This window comes from Tamandua tetradactyla, unplaced genomic scaffold (assembly GCF_023851605.1).
Source record: "Tamandua tetradactyla isolate mTamTet1 unplaced genomic scaffold, mTamTet1.pri scaffold_73_ctg1, whole genome shotgun sequence".
Lineage (NCBI taxonomy): Eukaryota > Metazoa > Chordata > Mammalia > Pilosa > Myrmecophagidae > Tamandua > Tamandua tetradactyla.
In genome coordinates, this window is record NW_027518403.1 from 260929 (window position 1) to 276975 (window position 16047).

The 16047-nt window shown below is 35.2% G+C and overlaps 1 pseudogene; it reads left to right on the forward strand.

Annotated features, from left to right (window-relative positions):
* The window catches only part of LOC143673282 (coiled-coil domain-containing protein 39-like), a 43385-nt pseudogene that overhangs the window by 10041 nt on the left and 17297 nt on the right, over positions 1–16047 (forward strand).

Consider the following 16047-nt stretch of genomic DNA (forward strand, 5'->3'; position numbering starts at 1 on the left):
TTCCCCATGGACAGGCACCAGGAATCAAGCCTGGGTCGCTGGCATGGAAGGCAGAAATTCTCCGTCGCACCGCCCGGTAATAAGTTTTAAGATTAAGAAATATGAGTCCTCCACTTAGTTATTATTTTTCAAGATGGCTTTGGCTATTCTGGGCCCCTTAACCTTCCATTTAAATTTGATTATTAACTTCCATTTCTGAAAAGAAGGCTATTGGAACTTTGATTCTGATTGCATTGAATCTGTAAATCATTTGAGGTAGAGTTGACATCTTAATAATAGGTAGACTTCTAATCCATCCACAGGGAGTATCCTTCCATTTATTAAGATCTTCTTTGATTTATTTTATCAATGTTCTATAGGTTTCTTTGTACAAGTCCTTTACTTTTTTTGTTATATTTAGTTCTAGATATTTGATTCTTTTAGTTGTTATTGTAAATGGAATTTTTTTCTTGATTTCTTCTTCCAATTGTTCATTACTAGTGTAGAGAAACACTACTGATTTTTGGGTATTGATCTTGTACCTTGTATAGGAGCTGTGTTGGGGATTTTTTAGGAATTTCTGTACATAACATTTTGCCATCTGTGAATGTGGGCAGTTTTACCACTTCCTTTCCATTTGAGTGCCTTTTATTTCTTTTTCTTTCCTAATGGTTTTGGCAAGGACGTCCAGTACAATGTTACATAGCAGTGGTAACATTCTTTATCTTTGTCATGTTACTGATTTTAGGGGAAAAACGTTCAGTCTTTCACCATTAAGTATGTTGTTAGTGTAAGAAAAGAAATGGGTTGAAAGAGGTACCAAGGCAGGCAGCAGGCTTTATTCAGGTGCATAGCATGGCGGGGTCTGAAGGGAAGCATTTAGCTGGCCCAGGGGGATAATGGAAGATCTTCTATACCTGAAGTTTGGCAGGTGGGAGGGAGCCTGTTTGGACAGGTTGTTGGTCCAGTGTTCGTGGGGGAGTTTCTGGGCCAGGTTCGGTAGGGTGGTAAGTGGAATGTTCCATGGTACAGCTTCTGCTATTTTGTCTCCTGTATGGGGTTCAAGCCTATCATCTACCTGTGGGTGCTTTTGGTATATGCCCTTTATCATGCTGAGAAAGTTTCCTTCTATTCCTAGTTTTCTCAGTGTTTTTATCAAGAAGGGGTGCTGGACTTTGTCATATGTATTTTCTGTTTCAGTTGAGCTGTCACAGTGGTGGTTTCCCTTCATTTTGTTAATGTGGTGTATTACATTTATTGGTGTTTATGTTGAAGCACCCTTATATACATGGGATAAATCCAACTTGATCATGGTTTACAGTTTGTTTAAGGTGCTGTTGGATTTGCATCACTGGTAATTGAGAACTTTGCATCTAATATCCATATTGATAGTAATACCCTTCTTTGCATTTCTGATTTTAGTTATTTGTGTCTCTTTTTTTCTTTGTCAGTCTAGCTAAAGTTGATCTTTTCAGAGAACCAACTTTTGCTTTTGTTGATTCTATTTTTTTAATTCTCTATTTCATTTATCTCTGTTCTAGTCTTTGTTATTTTCTTCCTTCTGCTTGCTTTTGGTTTAGTTTTCTCTTCTCTTTCTTGTTCTTCCAGTTTTGCAAGTAGGTCTTTGAAAATTTGAAATCTTTCTCTTTTTTTTTAATGTAGGCATTTAGAGTTATAAATTTCCCTCAGCACTGGAGGGCAGTAACCTCTTGACTCAGAAAAAACTCTGATAGTAATCTCTGAATAAATTCTGGCATTGAAAAAAGCATCTTTTGTCAGTTTAGGATATTTGAACAGAGCAGAAGTCTATAAAATAAAAAATATATAAGAACCCCCCCAAAGTACCCACTGTTGATCACAGAAGTAACTATGCATTAGACATCTTAGAATGCAGATATGTGACAAGCAGAAAGAAATATTATGGAATCCTAGGCAGGCTGTTTTTAATAGAAGCTATTGAATAGAGTATTAATGGCATTTTAGGGAAGAAAAAGGAAAGAAATTGAATTTAAAGTAAAGATTATTTTGTCATAAGAGGATTTGATTACTAAAAAAATTCCTCTAAGATTAAGAAAAACTACTTGAGAAAAAATTTTTCTAATTATTTTCTTTTCAGACACTATGCTTGAATTATATACAGTATTGGTTGATTCTCTGCTCTTAAAGACCAGGAAATTAACACTTATACTTCTTCCAAACTTTTCTTCTCGCATTAAAAATATTTTTATTATTTTTATATTATCAAGACTTATTTTATATATGCTTAATTTACCACAACTGTTTACTCTTTTTTTAAACTTTTTTTATTAATTAAAGAAAAAAGAAATTAACACAACATTTAGAAATCATTCCATTCTACATACGCAATCAGCAATTCTTAACATCATCACATAGATGCATGATCATCATTTCTTAGTACATTTGCATTGATTTAGGAAAAGAACTAGCAAAACAACAGAAAAAGATATAGAATGTTAATATAGAGAAAAAAATAATAATAATAATAAAAAGAAAAGAGAAGGAAAAAGAAAAAAAGACACAAACAGACAAAAAAAAACTATAGCTCAGATGCAGCTTCATTCATTGTTTTAACATAATTACATTACAATTAGGTATTATTGTGCTGTCCATTTTTGAGTTTTTGTATCTAGTCCTGTTGCACAGTCTGTATCCCTTCATCTCCAATTACCTATTATCTTACCCTGTTTCTAACTCCTGCTGGTCTCTGTTACCAAGGACATATTCCAAGTTTATTCTCGAATGTCGGTTCACATCAGTGGGACCATACAGTGTTTGTCCTTTAGTTTTTGGCTAGACTCACTCAGCATAATGTTCTCTAGGTCCATCCATGTTATTACATGCTTCATAAGTTTATTCTGTCTTAAAGCTGCATAATATTCCATCGTATGTATATACCACAGTTTGTTTAGCCACTCGTCTGTTAATGGGCATTTTGGCTGTTTCCATCTCTTTGCAATTGTAAATAACGCTGCTATAAACATTGGTGTGCAAATGTCCGTTTGTGTCTTTGCCCTTAACTCCTTTGAGTAGATACCTAGCAATGGTATTGCTGGGTCGTATGGCAATTCTATATTCAGTTTTTTTAGGAACCGCCAAGCTGCCTTCCACAGTGGTTGCACCATTTGACATTCCCACCAACAGTGGATAAGTGTGCCTCTTTCTCCGCATCCTCTCCAGCACTTGTCATTTTCTGTTTTGTTGATAATGGCCATTCTGGTGGGTGTGAGATGATGTCTCATTGTGGTTTTGATTTGCATTTCTCTAATGGCCAGGGACATTGAGCATCTCTTCATGTGCCTTTTGGCCATTTGTATTTCCTCTTCTGGTAGGTGTCTGTTCAAGTCTTTTTCCCATTTTGTAATTGGGTTGGCTGTCTTTCTGTTGTTGAGTTGAACAATCTCTTTATAAATTCTGGATACTAGACCTTTATCTGATATGTCGTTTCCAAATATTGCCTCCCATTGTGTAGGCTGTCTTTCTACTTTCTTGATGAAGTTCTTTGATGCACAAAAGTGTTTAATTTTGAGGAGCTCCCATTTATTTATTTCCTTCTTCAGTGCTCTTGCTTTAGGTTTAAGGTCCATAAAACCGCCTCCAATTTTAAGTTTCATATCTCCCAACATTTTCCTCTAACTGTTTTATGGTCTTAGACCTAATGTTTAGATCTTTGATCCATTTTGAGTTAACTTTTGTGTAGGATGTGAGATACGGATCCTCTTTCATTCTTTTGCATATGGATATCCAATTCTCTAGGCACCATTTATTGAAGAGACTGTTCTGTCCCAGGTGAGTTGGCTTGACTGCCTTGTCAAAGATCAAATGTCCATAGATGAGAGGGTCTATATCTGAGCACTCTATTCGATTCCATTGGTCGATATATCTATATTTATGCCAGTAACATGCTGTTTTGACCACTGTGGCTTCATAATATGCCTTGAAGTCTGGCAGCATAAGACCTCCAGCTTCGTTTTTTTCCCTCAAGATACTTTTAGCAATTTGGGGCACCCTACCCTTCCAGACAAATTTGCTTATTGCCTTTTCTATTTCTGAAAAATAAGTTGTTGGGATTTTGATTGGTATTGCATTGAATCTGTAAATCAATTTAGGTAGGATTGGCATCTTAACTATATTTAGTCTTCCAATCCATGAACACGGTATGCCCTTCCATCTATTTAGGTCTTCTGTGATTTATTTTAACAGTTTTTTCTAGTTTTCTTTGTATAGGTTTTTTGTCTCTTTAGTTAAATTTATTCCTAGGTATTTTATTCTTTTAGTTGCAATTGTAAATGGGATTCATTTCTTGATTTCCCCCTCAGGTTGTTCATTGCTAGTGTATAGAAATGCTACAGATTTTTGAATGTTGATCTTGTAACCTGCTACTTTGCTGTACTCATTTATTAGCTCTAGTAGTTTTGTTGTGGATTTTTCCGGGTTTTTGACGTATAATATCTATTGTCTGCAAACAGTGATAGTTTTACTTCTTCCTTTCCAATTTTGATGACTTGTATTTATTTTTCTTGTCTAATTGCTCTGGCTAGAACCTCCAACACGATGTTGAATAATAGTGGTGATAATGGACATCCCTGTCTTGTTCCTGATCTTAGGGGGAAAGTTTTCAATTTTTCCCCATTGAGGATGATATTAGCTGTGGGTTTTTCATATATTCCCTCTATCATTTTAAGGAAGTTCCCTTGTATTCCTGTCTTTTGAAGTGTTTTCAACAGGAAAGGATGTTGAATCTTGTCAAATGCCTTCTCTGTATCAATTGAGATGATCATGTGGTTTTTCTGCTTTGATTTGTTGATATGGTGTATTACATTAATTGATTTTCTTATGTTGAACCATCCTTGCATACTTGGGATGAATCCTACTTGGTCATGATGTATAATTCTTTTAATGTGTTGTTGGATACGATTTGCTAGAATTTTGTTGAGGATTTTTGCATCTATATTCATTAGAGAGATTGGTCTGTAGTTTTCTTTTTTTGTAATATCTTTGCCTGGTTTTGGTATGAGGGTGATGTTGGCTTCATAGAATGAATTAGGTACCTTTCCCTCCACTTCGATTTTTTTGAAGAGTTTGAGGAGAGTTAGTACTAATTATTTCTGGAATGTTTGGTAGAATTCACATGTGAAGCCGTCTGGTCCTGGACTTTTCTTTTAGGAAGCTTTTGAATGACTGATTCAATTTCTTTACTTGTGATTTGTTTGTTGAGGTCATCTGTTTCTTCTTGAGTCAAAGTTGGTTGTTCATGTCTTTCCAGGAACCCATCCATTTCATCTAAATTGTTGTATTTGTTAGCATAAAGTTGTTCATAGTATCCTGTTATTACCTCCTTTATTTCTGTGAGGTCAGTGGTTATGTCTCCTCTTCCATTTCTGATCTTATTTATTTGCATCCTCTCTCTTCTTCTTTTTGTCAATCTTGCTAAGGGCCCATCAATCTTATTGATTTTCTCATAGAACCAACTTCTGGTCTTATTGATTTTCTCTATTGTTTTCATGTTTTCAATTTCATTTATTTGTGCTCTAATCTTTGTTATTTCTTTCCTTTTGCTTGCTTTGGGATTAGTTTGCTGTTCTTTCTCCAGTTCTTCCAAGTGGACAGTTAATTCCTGATTTTTTGCCTTTCTTCTTTTCTGATATAGGCATTTAGGGCAATAAATTTCCCTCTTTGCACTGCCTTTGCTGTGTCCCATAGGTTTTGATATGTTGTGTTTTCGTTTTCATTCACCTCGAGATATTTACTAATTTCTCTTGCAATTTCTTCCTTGACCCACTCGTTGTTTAAGAGTGTGTTGTTGAGCCTCCACGTATTTTTGAATTTTCTGGCACTCCACCTATTATTGACTTCCAACTTCATTCCTTTATGATCCAAGAAAGTGTTGTGTATGATTTCAATCTGTTTAAATTTGTTAAGACTTGCTTTGTGACCCAGCATATGGTCTATCTTTGAGAATGATCCATGAGCACTTGAGAAAAAGGTGTACCCTGCTGTTGTGGGATGTAATGTCCTATAAATGTCTGTTAAGTCTAGCTCATTTATAGTAATATTCAAATTCTCTATTTCTTTATTGGTCCTCTGTCTAGATATTCTGTCCATTGATGAGAGTGGTGAATTGAAGTCTCCAACTATTATGATATATGTGTCTATTTCCCTTTTCAGTGTTTGCAGTGTATTCCCCCACGTATTTTGGGGCATTCTGGTTCGGTGCATAAATATTTATGATTGTTATATCTTCTTGTTTAATTGCTCCTTTTAGTAGTAGATGGTGTCCTTCTTTGTCTCTTTTAACTGTTTTACATTTGAAGTCTAATTTGTTGGATATTAGTATAGCTACTCCTGCTCTTTTCTGGTTGTGATTTGCATGAAATATCTTTTCCCAACCTTTCACTTTCAACCTATGTTTATCTTTGGGTCTAAGATGTGTTTCCTGTAGACAGCATATAGAAGGATCCTGTTTTTTAATCCATTCTGCCAGTCTATGTCTTTTGATTGGGAAATTCAGTCCATTAACATTTAGTGTTAATACTGTTTGGATAATATTTTCCTCTACCATTTTGCTTTTTTTATTATATATATCATATCTGACTTTCCTTCTTCCTACACTCTTCTCCATACCTCTCTCTTCTGTCTTTTTGTATCTGACTCTAGTGCTCCCTTTAGTATTTCTTGCAGAGCTGGTCTCTTTGTTACAAATTCTCTCAGTGACTTTTTGTCTGAAAATGTTTTAATTTCTCCCTCATTTTTGAAGGACAATTTTGCTGGATATAGGAGTCTTGGTTGGCAGTTTTTCTCTTTTAGTAATTTAAATATATCATCCCACTGTCTTCTAGCCTCCATGGTTTCTGCTGAGAAATCTACACATAGTCTTATTGGGTTTCCCTTGTATGTGATGGATTGTTTTTCTCTTGCTGCTTTCAAGATCTTCTCTTTCTCTTTGACCTCTGAGATTCTAACTAGTAAGTGTCTTGGAGAATGCCTATTTGGGTCTATTCTCTTTGGGGTGCGCTGTACTTCTTAGATCTGTAATTTTAGGTCTTTCATAAGAGTTGGGAAATTTTCAGTGATAATTTCTTCCATTAGTTTTTCTCCTCCTTTTCCCTTCTCTTCTCCTTCTGGGACACCCACAGCACGCATATTTGTGTGCTTCATATTGTCATTCAGTTCCCTGATCCCCTGCTCAAATTTTTCCATTCTTTTCCCTATAGTTTATGTTTCTTTTTGGAATTCAGATGTTCCATCCTCCAATTCACTAATTCTAGCTTCTCTCTCTTTAAATCTACCATTGTAGGTATCCATTGTTTTTTCCATGTTTTCTACTTTGTCCTTCACTCCCATAAGTTCTGTGATTTTTTTTTTCTGTTTTTCTTTTTGTTCAGCCCCTGTCTTCTTCATGTCCTCCCTCAATTTATTGGTTTGGTTTTTGAAGAGATTTTCCATTTCTGTGTGTATATCAGCATTAGTTGTCTCAGCTCCTGTATCTCATTTGAACTACTGGTTTGTTCCTTTGACTGAGCCATATCTTTAATTTTCCGAGCATGATCCATTATCTTCTGCTGGTGTCTGGGCATTTAATCAGATTTCCCTGGTTGTGGGACCCAGCAGGTTGAAAGATTTTTCTGTGAAATCTCTGGGCTCTGTTTTTCTTATCCTGCCCAGTAGGTGGCGCTCGTGGCGCTTGTCTGTCTGCGGGTCCCACCAGTAACAGATACTGTGACTCCTTTAACTTTGGAAAATTCTCACTGTAGGGTAGGGTCGCCAGCCAAAGCGGCTTGGGGGAGTGCCAATCCGAATCTCCCAGCCGGCCCCGGAATCCACGTGTGGGGAGGGTCGCCGGCCTCTGTGGCTTGGGGGAGTGCCTGTCCAAATTTCCCAGCCAGCCTGGGGCGCCAAGCGTGGCGGGGGAGGCACCGGCTGCCTTGGCTTGGGGGAGTGCCTATCCACCATTCCCAGCCAGACCAGGAGGCCATGTGTTTGGAAGGGACCCTGGTCGCTGATCTCCGCAGCTTGGGGGATCTCCGATCCAATTTTCCCAGCTGGTCCGGGGGACCGCATGTGAGGGGCGTGCCAGCTGCCGTGGCTTGAGGGGATCGCCTGTCCAATTCTCCCAGCTGGCCCGGGAAGGAGGGAGGGAGGGACTCCGGCCGCCTGCCGCCCCGGCCCGGGGAAGCGCGCGCTCCTCGGCGATCTCACCGCAGTGGGTTCTCCCAGCCAGTCAGCCGTTCCAGAATGGGGTACGCTGTCTTCTTGGTCTCTGTCGTGGCTCTGGGAGCTATTCTGTATTGTTTCTACTTCCCTAGTAGCTGTTCTGGAGGAGGAACTAAGACCCACGCGTCTTACTAAGCTGCCATCTTCTCCGGAAGTCACAACTGTTTATGACAGTTTTATGTTTTATGTTTTAATTGATTTAATGGTCCTCACTGCAACTACTTGTACCCAATGTATATTTTGTTGATTTTTTTCATTTTGATTCATCTTTGAATTGATTGGTTTTTACCCTCAAATGATTCATTCAAGAAGTCCCTATAGTACTGTGCTTTTAATTTCTAGCATACTAGGTTGCCAGTTTGCTTCCCTTGCATTGCCTGCTTTAATTTATATCCATTAAGTCAAGTATCAGATCTCCAGGATATTTCCCCACCCTACCCTCTCACTCCTTGGATTTCTTTCTAGGGTCTTGTGATTTCAATATGGACCAATTTCAAGGCTGTTACCTGTGAATTACATTTACTCTTTTATTGTTTTGATGTTGAATCCTATATCGGATATTGTTCTTTTTTGGATTATTCCCTAATTTTTGATGAAACACTTTATGGTGTCTCTATAAGAAGGTCTGAGGGAGGTAAGCAATCTGAATCTTTGCATGTCTAAAAATGTCCTTTATTATCCTCATATTTGATGGTAGTTTGGCTGGGTAGAAGATTCTAGGTTTAAAATACTTTTTCTTTAGAATTTGGAAAGAATTGCCCCATTTTCTTCCAGCAGTGCTATTGGTGAGTAGAATGATATTAGCCTTGATTTTCATTTCTCTTTAGATTACCTTTTTCTTTTTTTCATTTTTTCAATTCTGGACACTTTGATGGTTTTGTTTTATCTTTGATATTCTGAAATATCCTACTATTGTGTTCAGGAATTGGTGTTTCTTCATTGAGCATAGGGAGCATACTGTTCCTGAAATTATCATCTGTTATATATGAAATATTTTTATTATTATTTGATAATTTCTTCCCCTCTTTTTAATTTATCGTTTTCCTGGCTCTATTAGTCAGATATTAGACTTGCTGAATTAATCTTCCATGTCTTTTAATTTTTCTCTCATTTCTTTATGTCTCTTCATGTTAGTTCTACTTTCTATGAAATTCTTTCAATTTTGTCTTCCATGTTTTCCCTTGCACTTTTTAATTTTGGCAGCTGTTTCAATCATATTTTTAATTTGCAGTCTCTCTGCTTGTTGCTTTCTTATGGCACCATGGTCCTGTTTCAGGGGTACAGTATCATTTCCCAGTCACTGATTGTGTGTGTGTATGTGTTTATTTCTTATCTTCTATGTCCTGAATTTTCTGTTTACTCTGGGGTCAGGTTTATTATTACTTTTTTAAAGTTGTTTGTTTTGTCTTGATATCCCTCACATGATTTAAGTTTTCAATAAATCTTTGCTGATCCTTGCTTGCATTTTTATTTTAAGAAAGGGACAATAAAATACCATTTGGGAGCTCTGTGGGAAGGGCTTGGTCCTCTGTGGAGCATTAGGTGTGATGCTTTCTTTCAAAAGGCATATGCTTTTTTTCTGGGAGCATTGCACAATGATAAGAGGTTGATGAAGAAGGTAAATAGTCATAACTAGATGCACCCAGCAGTACAACAGCTTAATACACAGAGCAGACACTATTATACATGCTAGTAGATCTTGCAAAGTACAGTTTTAGTGGTATACATCAATATGTAACCCCTCAGAATTAGACAACTTTAACAGACAAAAACATAAGGATATAATAGTATAATACAAAAAAAACATTTTTTGTCCATTAAAGCTGTGAGAGATTACATATTCTAATGGCCCTGCAAATCTATCTTGTGATTTCATAAGAAATTGTTTTCCATTTATACTGTTTTACTACCACTCAGGATTCAAATTCAAAGTCATAGAAAATATATTAAGAAATAGGTACTCTGCACTTGAGAGTTAGTTGTTGTGTTCTGTTAAGTTTAATCTTAATATGTGGGTTTTGAATAAGAGTTGAGGGAGGAGAAATCATGCTTGGTGTCCAACCTCTATACAGAATTGTCTGTGTTCTATGTTTTTATTATATCTTGTTTACTATACCTTTGTTTGCTTGAGATCTTCTGGTTTAATTATGGAATAGAATCTCACTTTTTCTCTCCAAGAATACAGTACTGCTGAATGAAAAATGCATTTTAGCAGTTGACCCAGCTACCATTGTAAACCTGAGATTTCTGTTCCGTGTAATACAGTGCTAATTTTCCCACAGCAATCTTCAAATTGCAACATCAATTTATAATATTTAAAAGGTCAGCAGTCCAAATAGACATTTAAGGAAGCAAAGTACATAAACCCTAATTTTCTTTTGATTTTATGTCTGACAGTATCACAAAAACATGGTCGGATTTTGGTTAATTCTAGAATTTATTATTTATGGTTGTCAAAGCTACAGGAAGAAAGGTCCAGCTTGCAAGATCAGCTCCATGACTATGAAGATCAAATTAATGCTATGACTTCTCACTTTAAAAATGTGAAGCAGGAGTTCTTGTTTACACAGGTACAAATAATGTGGAAATTCATTGATAATGTCATATCATGGAACATGTCACAGTGCATTTACATCTGTGATTTTATTTTAGAAATATAATAGAAGACTTTAGCATAACTAAACTTGCATGTGAAAGTATGTAGAAAACAGTCTGCCACCAAATTCAAGTAATATCAATTCATAGGAAGGGAGAAGTCATCATTTGAACAATCTAATAGAATATTAGGTAGCTGATAATATAAAAAATGGACTGATGGCAGTGAGAAATGATGGTTGTACACAAAAACAGACCTAATATAATGTATTTCTGTCTACTTTTTAATTTTTCAGCACAAACCACTGGGGCCATTTTGAAGGGGGGCAAAAAGTCTACGCACTTGAGTAGCCCTTGAATATCATGGTATTTTAGCATAGTTCAAACACTGAAATTTATAATTTTAAGCCTGAAATAATCAAAAAGTTAAATTAGACTTAGGAGGCTTTGTATAAAATAATTGGGTTAAATATAATGCCTTTCAGAAATATTTTTAACACATAATAATAAAAATTAAAACTTGAAATGATTGAATAAGCTTCTGTTTTGTAGAAATCTGTTTATTCCCTGATGATGCCCAGCAAACCACATAGCTTGTCAAATCAGTGTTAAAGAATCTACTCAGTTCTATCTCAAATATTTTTATTAAAATTACATCTATTTGTGAGAAAAAGTATTTAATTCTTAAAAGTGAACAATCATACCCTAATGCCAATTCATAATTAATGTACATAAATAATTATTTTCATGGTTTATAAGTTTTATTAGAAAGTTTCAAATTTAATGAACTTTTAAGAGCAATTTTCTAGATTCTTGACTCCTGATCTGATTGAGTAAATTATAAACTCTTTAGAACAATATGTTTTCCTCAAGTTATTATTAAGCCACTGAGTTGGGGATTAGAGACCCAGAGACTATATGTGTGGCTCATTACAGTCAAACCTCAATTAAACAGGATAATAGAAATAGAAGACAACAAACCTCCTACAACAGTAACAGTTTGAATAATGTAAAATTTATATTGTGAAGAATAACTTTAAGTATTATAAAATCAGTATTTAAATACTATTTTGTAAAATAAAACAGCATAAGTAATGAATAATAGTTGTCTCACTGTATAAACTTTGGTTTTCTTTGGTTTCCCTGGATCTCTGTAATCTCTGAAAATTGCTGACAGTATTTTCTTCTAGCATAATCCATGTACTGACTACCCTGTCATCACAAAGCTGAATGTGGGGTAGGTTTCAGAGTAGTGAAGACTTAATTAGGTACTTTATGGGAACTTTATTTTTTCTCTGCTGGATGATTATAAACATAACATTACATTTTAAAAGATTTTTATCTTGCATGTTATTCTGTAGTCTCTTTGCAAAGCCAGGGAGGATGTGATTGAAAGTGAAGAACATTTTAAGGCCATCTCTCAGAGAGAACTGGGACAAGTGAAGGATGAAATTCAATGGCTAGAAAATGAGATGGCTTCAATATGGGAAAAGAAAAGTGATAAGGAAGTATGTGTTGAAATGTTACATGAAATTTTGTATTCCACCTCTCTTCCCTAACCAAACAAGCATTGATTTTTTTTTCTGCAAAGGAAAGGCACTCAATTTCCTAGCATTTACTTACATTGTTTTTTTTGGACAATGAAAACTACATGGAGTTGTGTTTTGAATGAGTCAGTAATGGAATGTTGCATTTATTTTCCCTTTATTCATTCACCAGCTACTTATTGAGCTTTACTTGTACAAAGCACAAAGCACAAAGCACAAAGCACTTATTGAGCTTTAAATGTACAAAGCACAAAGCACCAAAATGCCAGGCATAATTTTTAAAAAATATTTTTATTGTAAACAAAAAGCAAACATACAAACATTCTTGACATACATTCTTGATATGGTTATGATCAATGGCTCACAATATCATCACATAGTTGTATATTCAGCACCATGATCATTTTTTTGAACATTTGCCTCTCTCCAGCAAAATAAAGAAAAAAGTAAAAAGAAAAAACACATACATGCCATACTCCTTATCCCTCCCTCTCATTGACCACTAGTATTTCAGTCTACTCAATTTATTTTAACCTTTGTTCCCCCTATTCTTTATTTCTTATCCATATTTTTTACTCATTTGTGATATGATAGCTAAAAGGAGCATCAAACACAAGGTTTTCACAATCACACAGTCACATTGCCAAAGCTGTATCATTATACAGTCATTTTCAAGAAGCATGGCTACTGGAACATAGCTCTATAGTTTCAGGTACTTCCCTCCAACCACTCTAATACACCATAAACTAAAAATGGGCTATCTGTATAATATGTAAGAATAACCTCCAGAATAACCTCTCAACTCTGTTTGAAATTGCTTAGGAACTGACCTTTATTTTGTCTCATTTCTCTCTTCCTCCTTTTGGTCAAGAAGGTTTTCTCAATCCCTTGATGCTAGGTCCTGGCTCATCCCAGGATTTCTATCCCATGTTGCCAGGGAGATTTACTGCAGGGGTCATGTCTCACCTTAGAGTGGGGAGGGTAGTGAGTTTGCTTGCCATGTGGGCTGAGAGAGAGAGAGGCCACAACTGAGCAACGAAAGAGGTTCTCTGGGGGTGACTCTTAGGCATAATGTTAAGTAGGGTTAGCCTACCCTTTGCAGGGTTAAGTTTTATAGAGGCAAACTCCAAGATCAAGGGCTTGGCCTATTCTTCTGGTTGTCCCTACTGCTTGTGAGAATATCAGGAATTCTCCAAATGGGGAAGTTGAATTTCCCCCTTTCTCCCCATTCCCCCAAGGGGACTTTGAAAATGCTTTATTTACTGTCCAAATTACTCTGGGACATAGCTGGGCATCACACTAACCTGCACAAGCCAACAAAATCTCATGCCTTGTTCAAAGTTCCATGTGCTTATGGTGTTCAATTGAACTGGCCCTATAAGTTAAATTAGGAAATGCACTAGTCAAAATATAAATTTTGCAAAAAATAAACATTTCTTGTACTAGGCATAATTTATATGCATAAGCACTACATTTGTAAGAGTCAGATTTTTAAAAAAATCAGTTTTGGTTTTGAATTTCATTTTTCATTAAAAAATTTTACCTTTTGTATTAATTTACCATCTTTGTGACTCTAAAATTAAGCTAATTTAGCCTATTTTTAGTTCTTTTCTCTGGTAAACTAATTGTTAGCCCTTTGCAAATTCTGATCACTATGATCTTCTCTTTACATATGTGCATGTGTATACTTAAAATACATAGATATTTTACTAATTTGTATTTCTTGATATATTGTCTATCTTCCAATATTAATCTATGTTTGCTAAATGAATAAATTTACAGAAGTATTTTATGTCCTTAACTACTATATTTACTTCAATTTGGGGTGCTTCCAAACCTTCTATATATGAGGATCTTGGGGGTAACAATATGATTGGAAATGGGGCTGAAGAGGACTTGTACTACCATATCAAGCACATTATTTTACTGAAATAGTACATATATTTGAGGTGGCTTAGGGGAGTGGCTAATGAGACTGTGGTACTCTTAAGCCCTTTAAAGCTAACTTTGGTTCAGTTACTATTATCAACTGGTAAAACCACCTCTCCCCTATTTTACAGCTAAATTAAAATACAGGAATGGTAGTTGTTAAATAAAGATGGTATTTTATAAACATATGGGAAGCAGGGGAAAACTCTTCTTTTTAATATTTCTGTAGTATATAATGTTATGTTTTATTTTCCTTTGTATAATAAATAATATTTTGTACTCTATCTTGGAAACTAGAATAGCATATTTAAAGCTACTCAAAAATTGGATGGTTTGAAGTGTCAGATGAACTGGGACCGGCAGGCACTGGAGGCCTGGCTAGAAGAATCAGCTCATAAAGGCAGTGATGCCCTCACTCTACAGAAGCATGCACAGCAGGATGATAATAAAATTAGGGTGAGAAATGATAAATTTTAACTGATATATTTTCTCTGAATCTATAGTATGCCAATAGTTTTTCCTAAAATTGTGCTTACGAATTTTGAAGTTCCTAAACTTTTGGATCAGGAACTCCTTTGAGAATCTAATACAGCCAAGAATCCTCTGTTTAGAAAAATGGCTGTACTCAAAATACCCACAGAATTTTGGAGGCAGCTTTATAGATCCTCTGAGACCCCTCAGCTATTCCAGGTTAAGAACCTTGGATGGATTCTCGAAAGCATTTCAGCAAACAAAATTTAGTAGTGGAAGTTCTTATAAATGTTTTAGCTATTTTTATCTAATGTTATACATATTATATATATATTAAATAGTTTTTTTATTTGAGACTGTCATGTTATTGATTATTTGATATACTATCATGACCATCACTTCAAATATAATTAAATCTGGTAATATTAACAAAATTTTGACATTTTCTACTAGATTTATTACGAAATATATTATTTTATACCATTAAAATGAAAAGGTATAGTTTAATCTTTTTTCTAATTTTCTTTAAAAGTATTAAAAATCTTTTTAGAAACAATTGAGATTTCATTGCAGATAAAAAAACACATTAGTACTTCAGGGAAAAGATAAGGAAAATATTTTACAGTTGTTTTATGTATCAAATAAATGTTGTATATGTTTAAAAATACTTCATGTCAGATGTTGTATTCAACAGCTTTTAAGTTAATACAATGATAATTGTAAATATTTCTGCATGTAACTACTTCACAGGCACTAACCCTACAATTAGAAAGACTGATGCTGGAATGTAATCAGAGAAAAATTTACTTGAAAATGAACTTATAGAGACTTTAAGTGCACAGGTTGGTTCAATAAAAATTCAAATTTCTTAATTTTTCAAGATGATGTTTGTAAACGCACTAAAATTCACAGAAATGTTCTTTGCTCTCTGACAGTTAGAATTGGATAAAGCCATACAAGATTTTCAGAGATTCATAATGAAAGGTAAGAACTCATCAGACAGTGGGAGAGCACAGTGGATCAGATGCAGAAGCGGGATTGAGACATAGATGACTCTGCTTTGGTAAAGGAGTTGTTTGGTCTGCGTAATAGTCACTGTTTTTGTCTCTTGCATATTTAACTCATTCATTTCAAATGTAAGTGACATTGTTACTTGAATGTCACTTTTGCAGCATGATTTACTTGCTTTGGTGAATGTTTTTCAAAGTTGACTCTATATGCATTTAGACGTGATTTTGTGAAGATTATTTACCTAGATATTATAATGCCTAAAGACTGGATCCTTTCATATCTG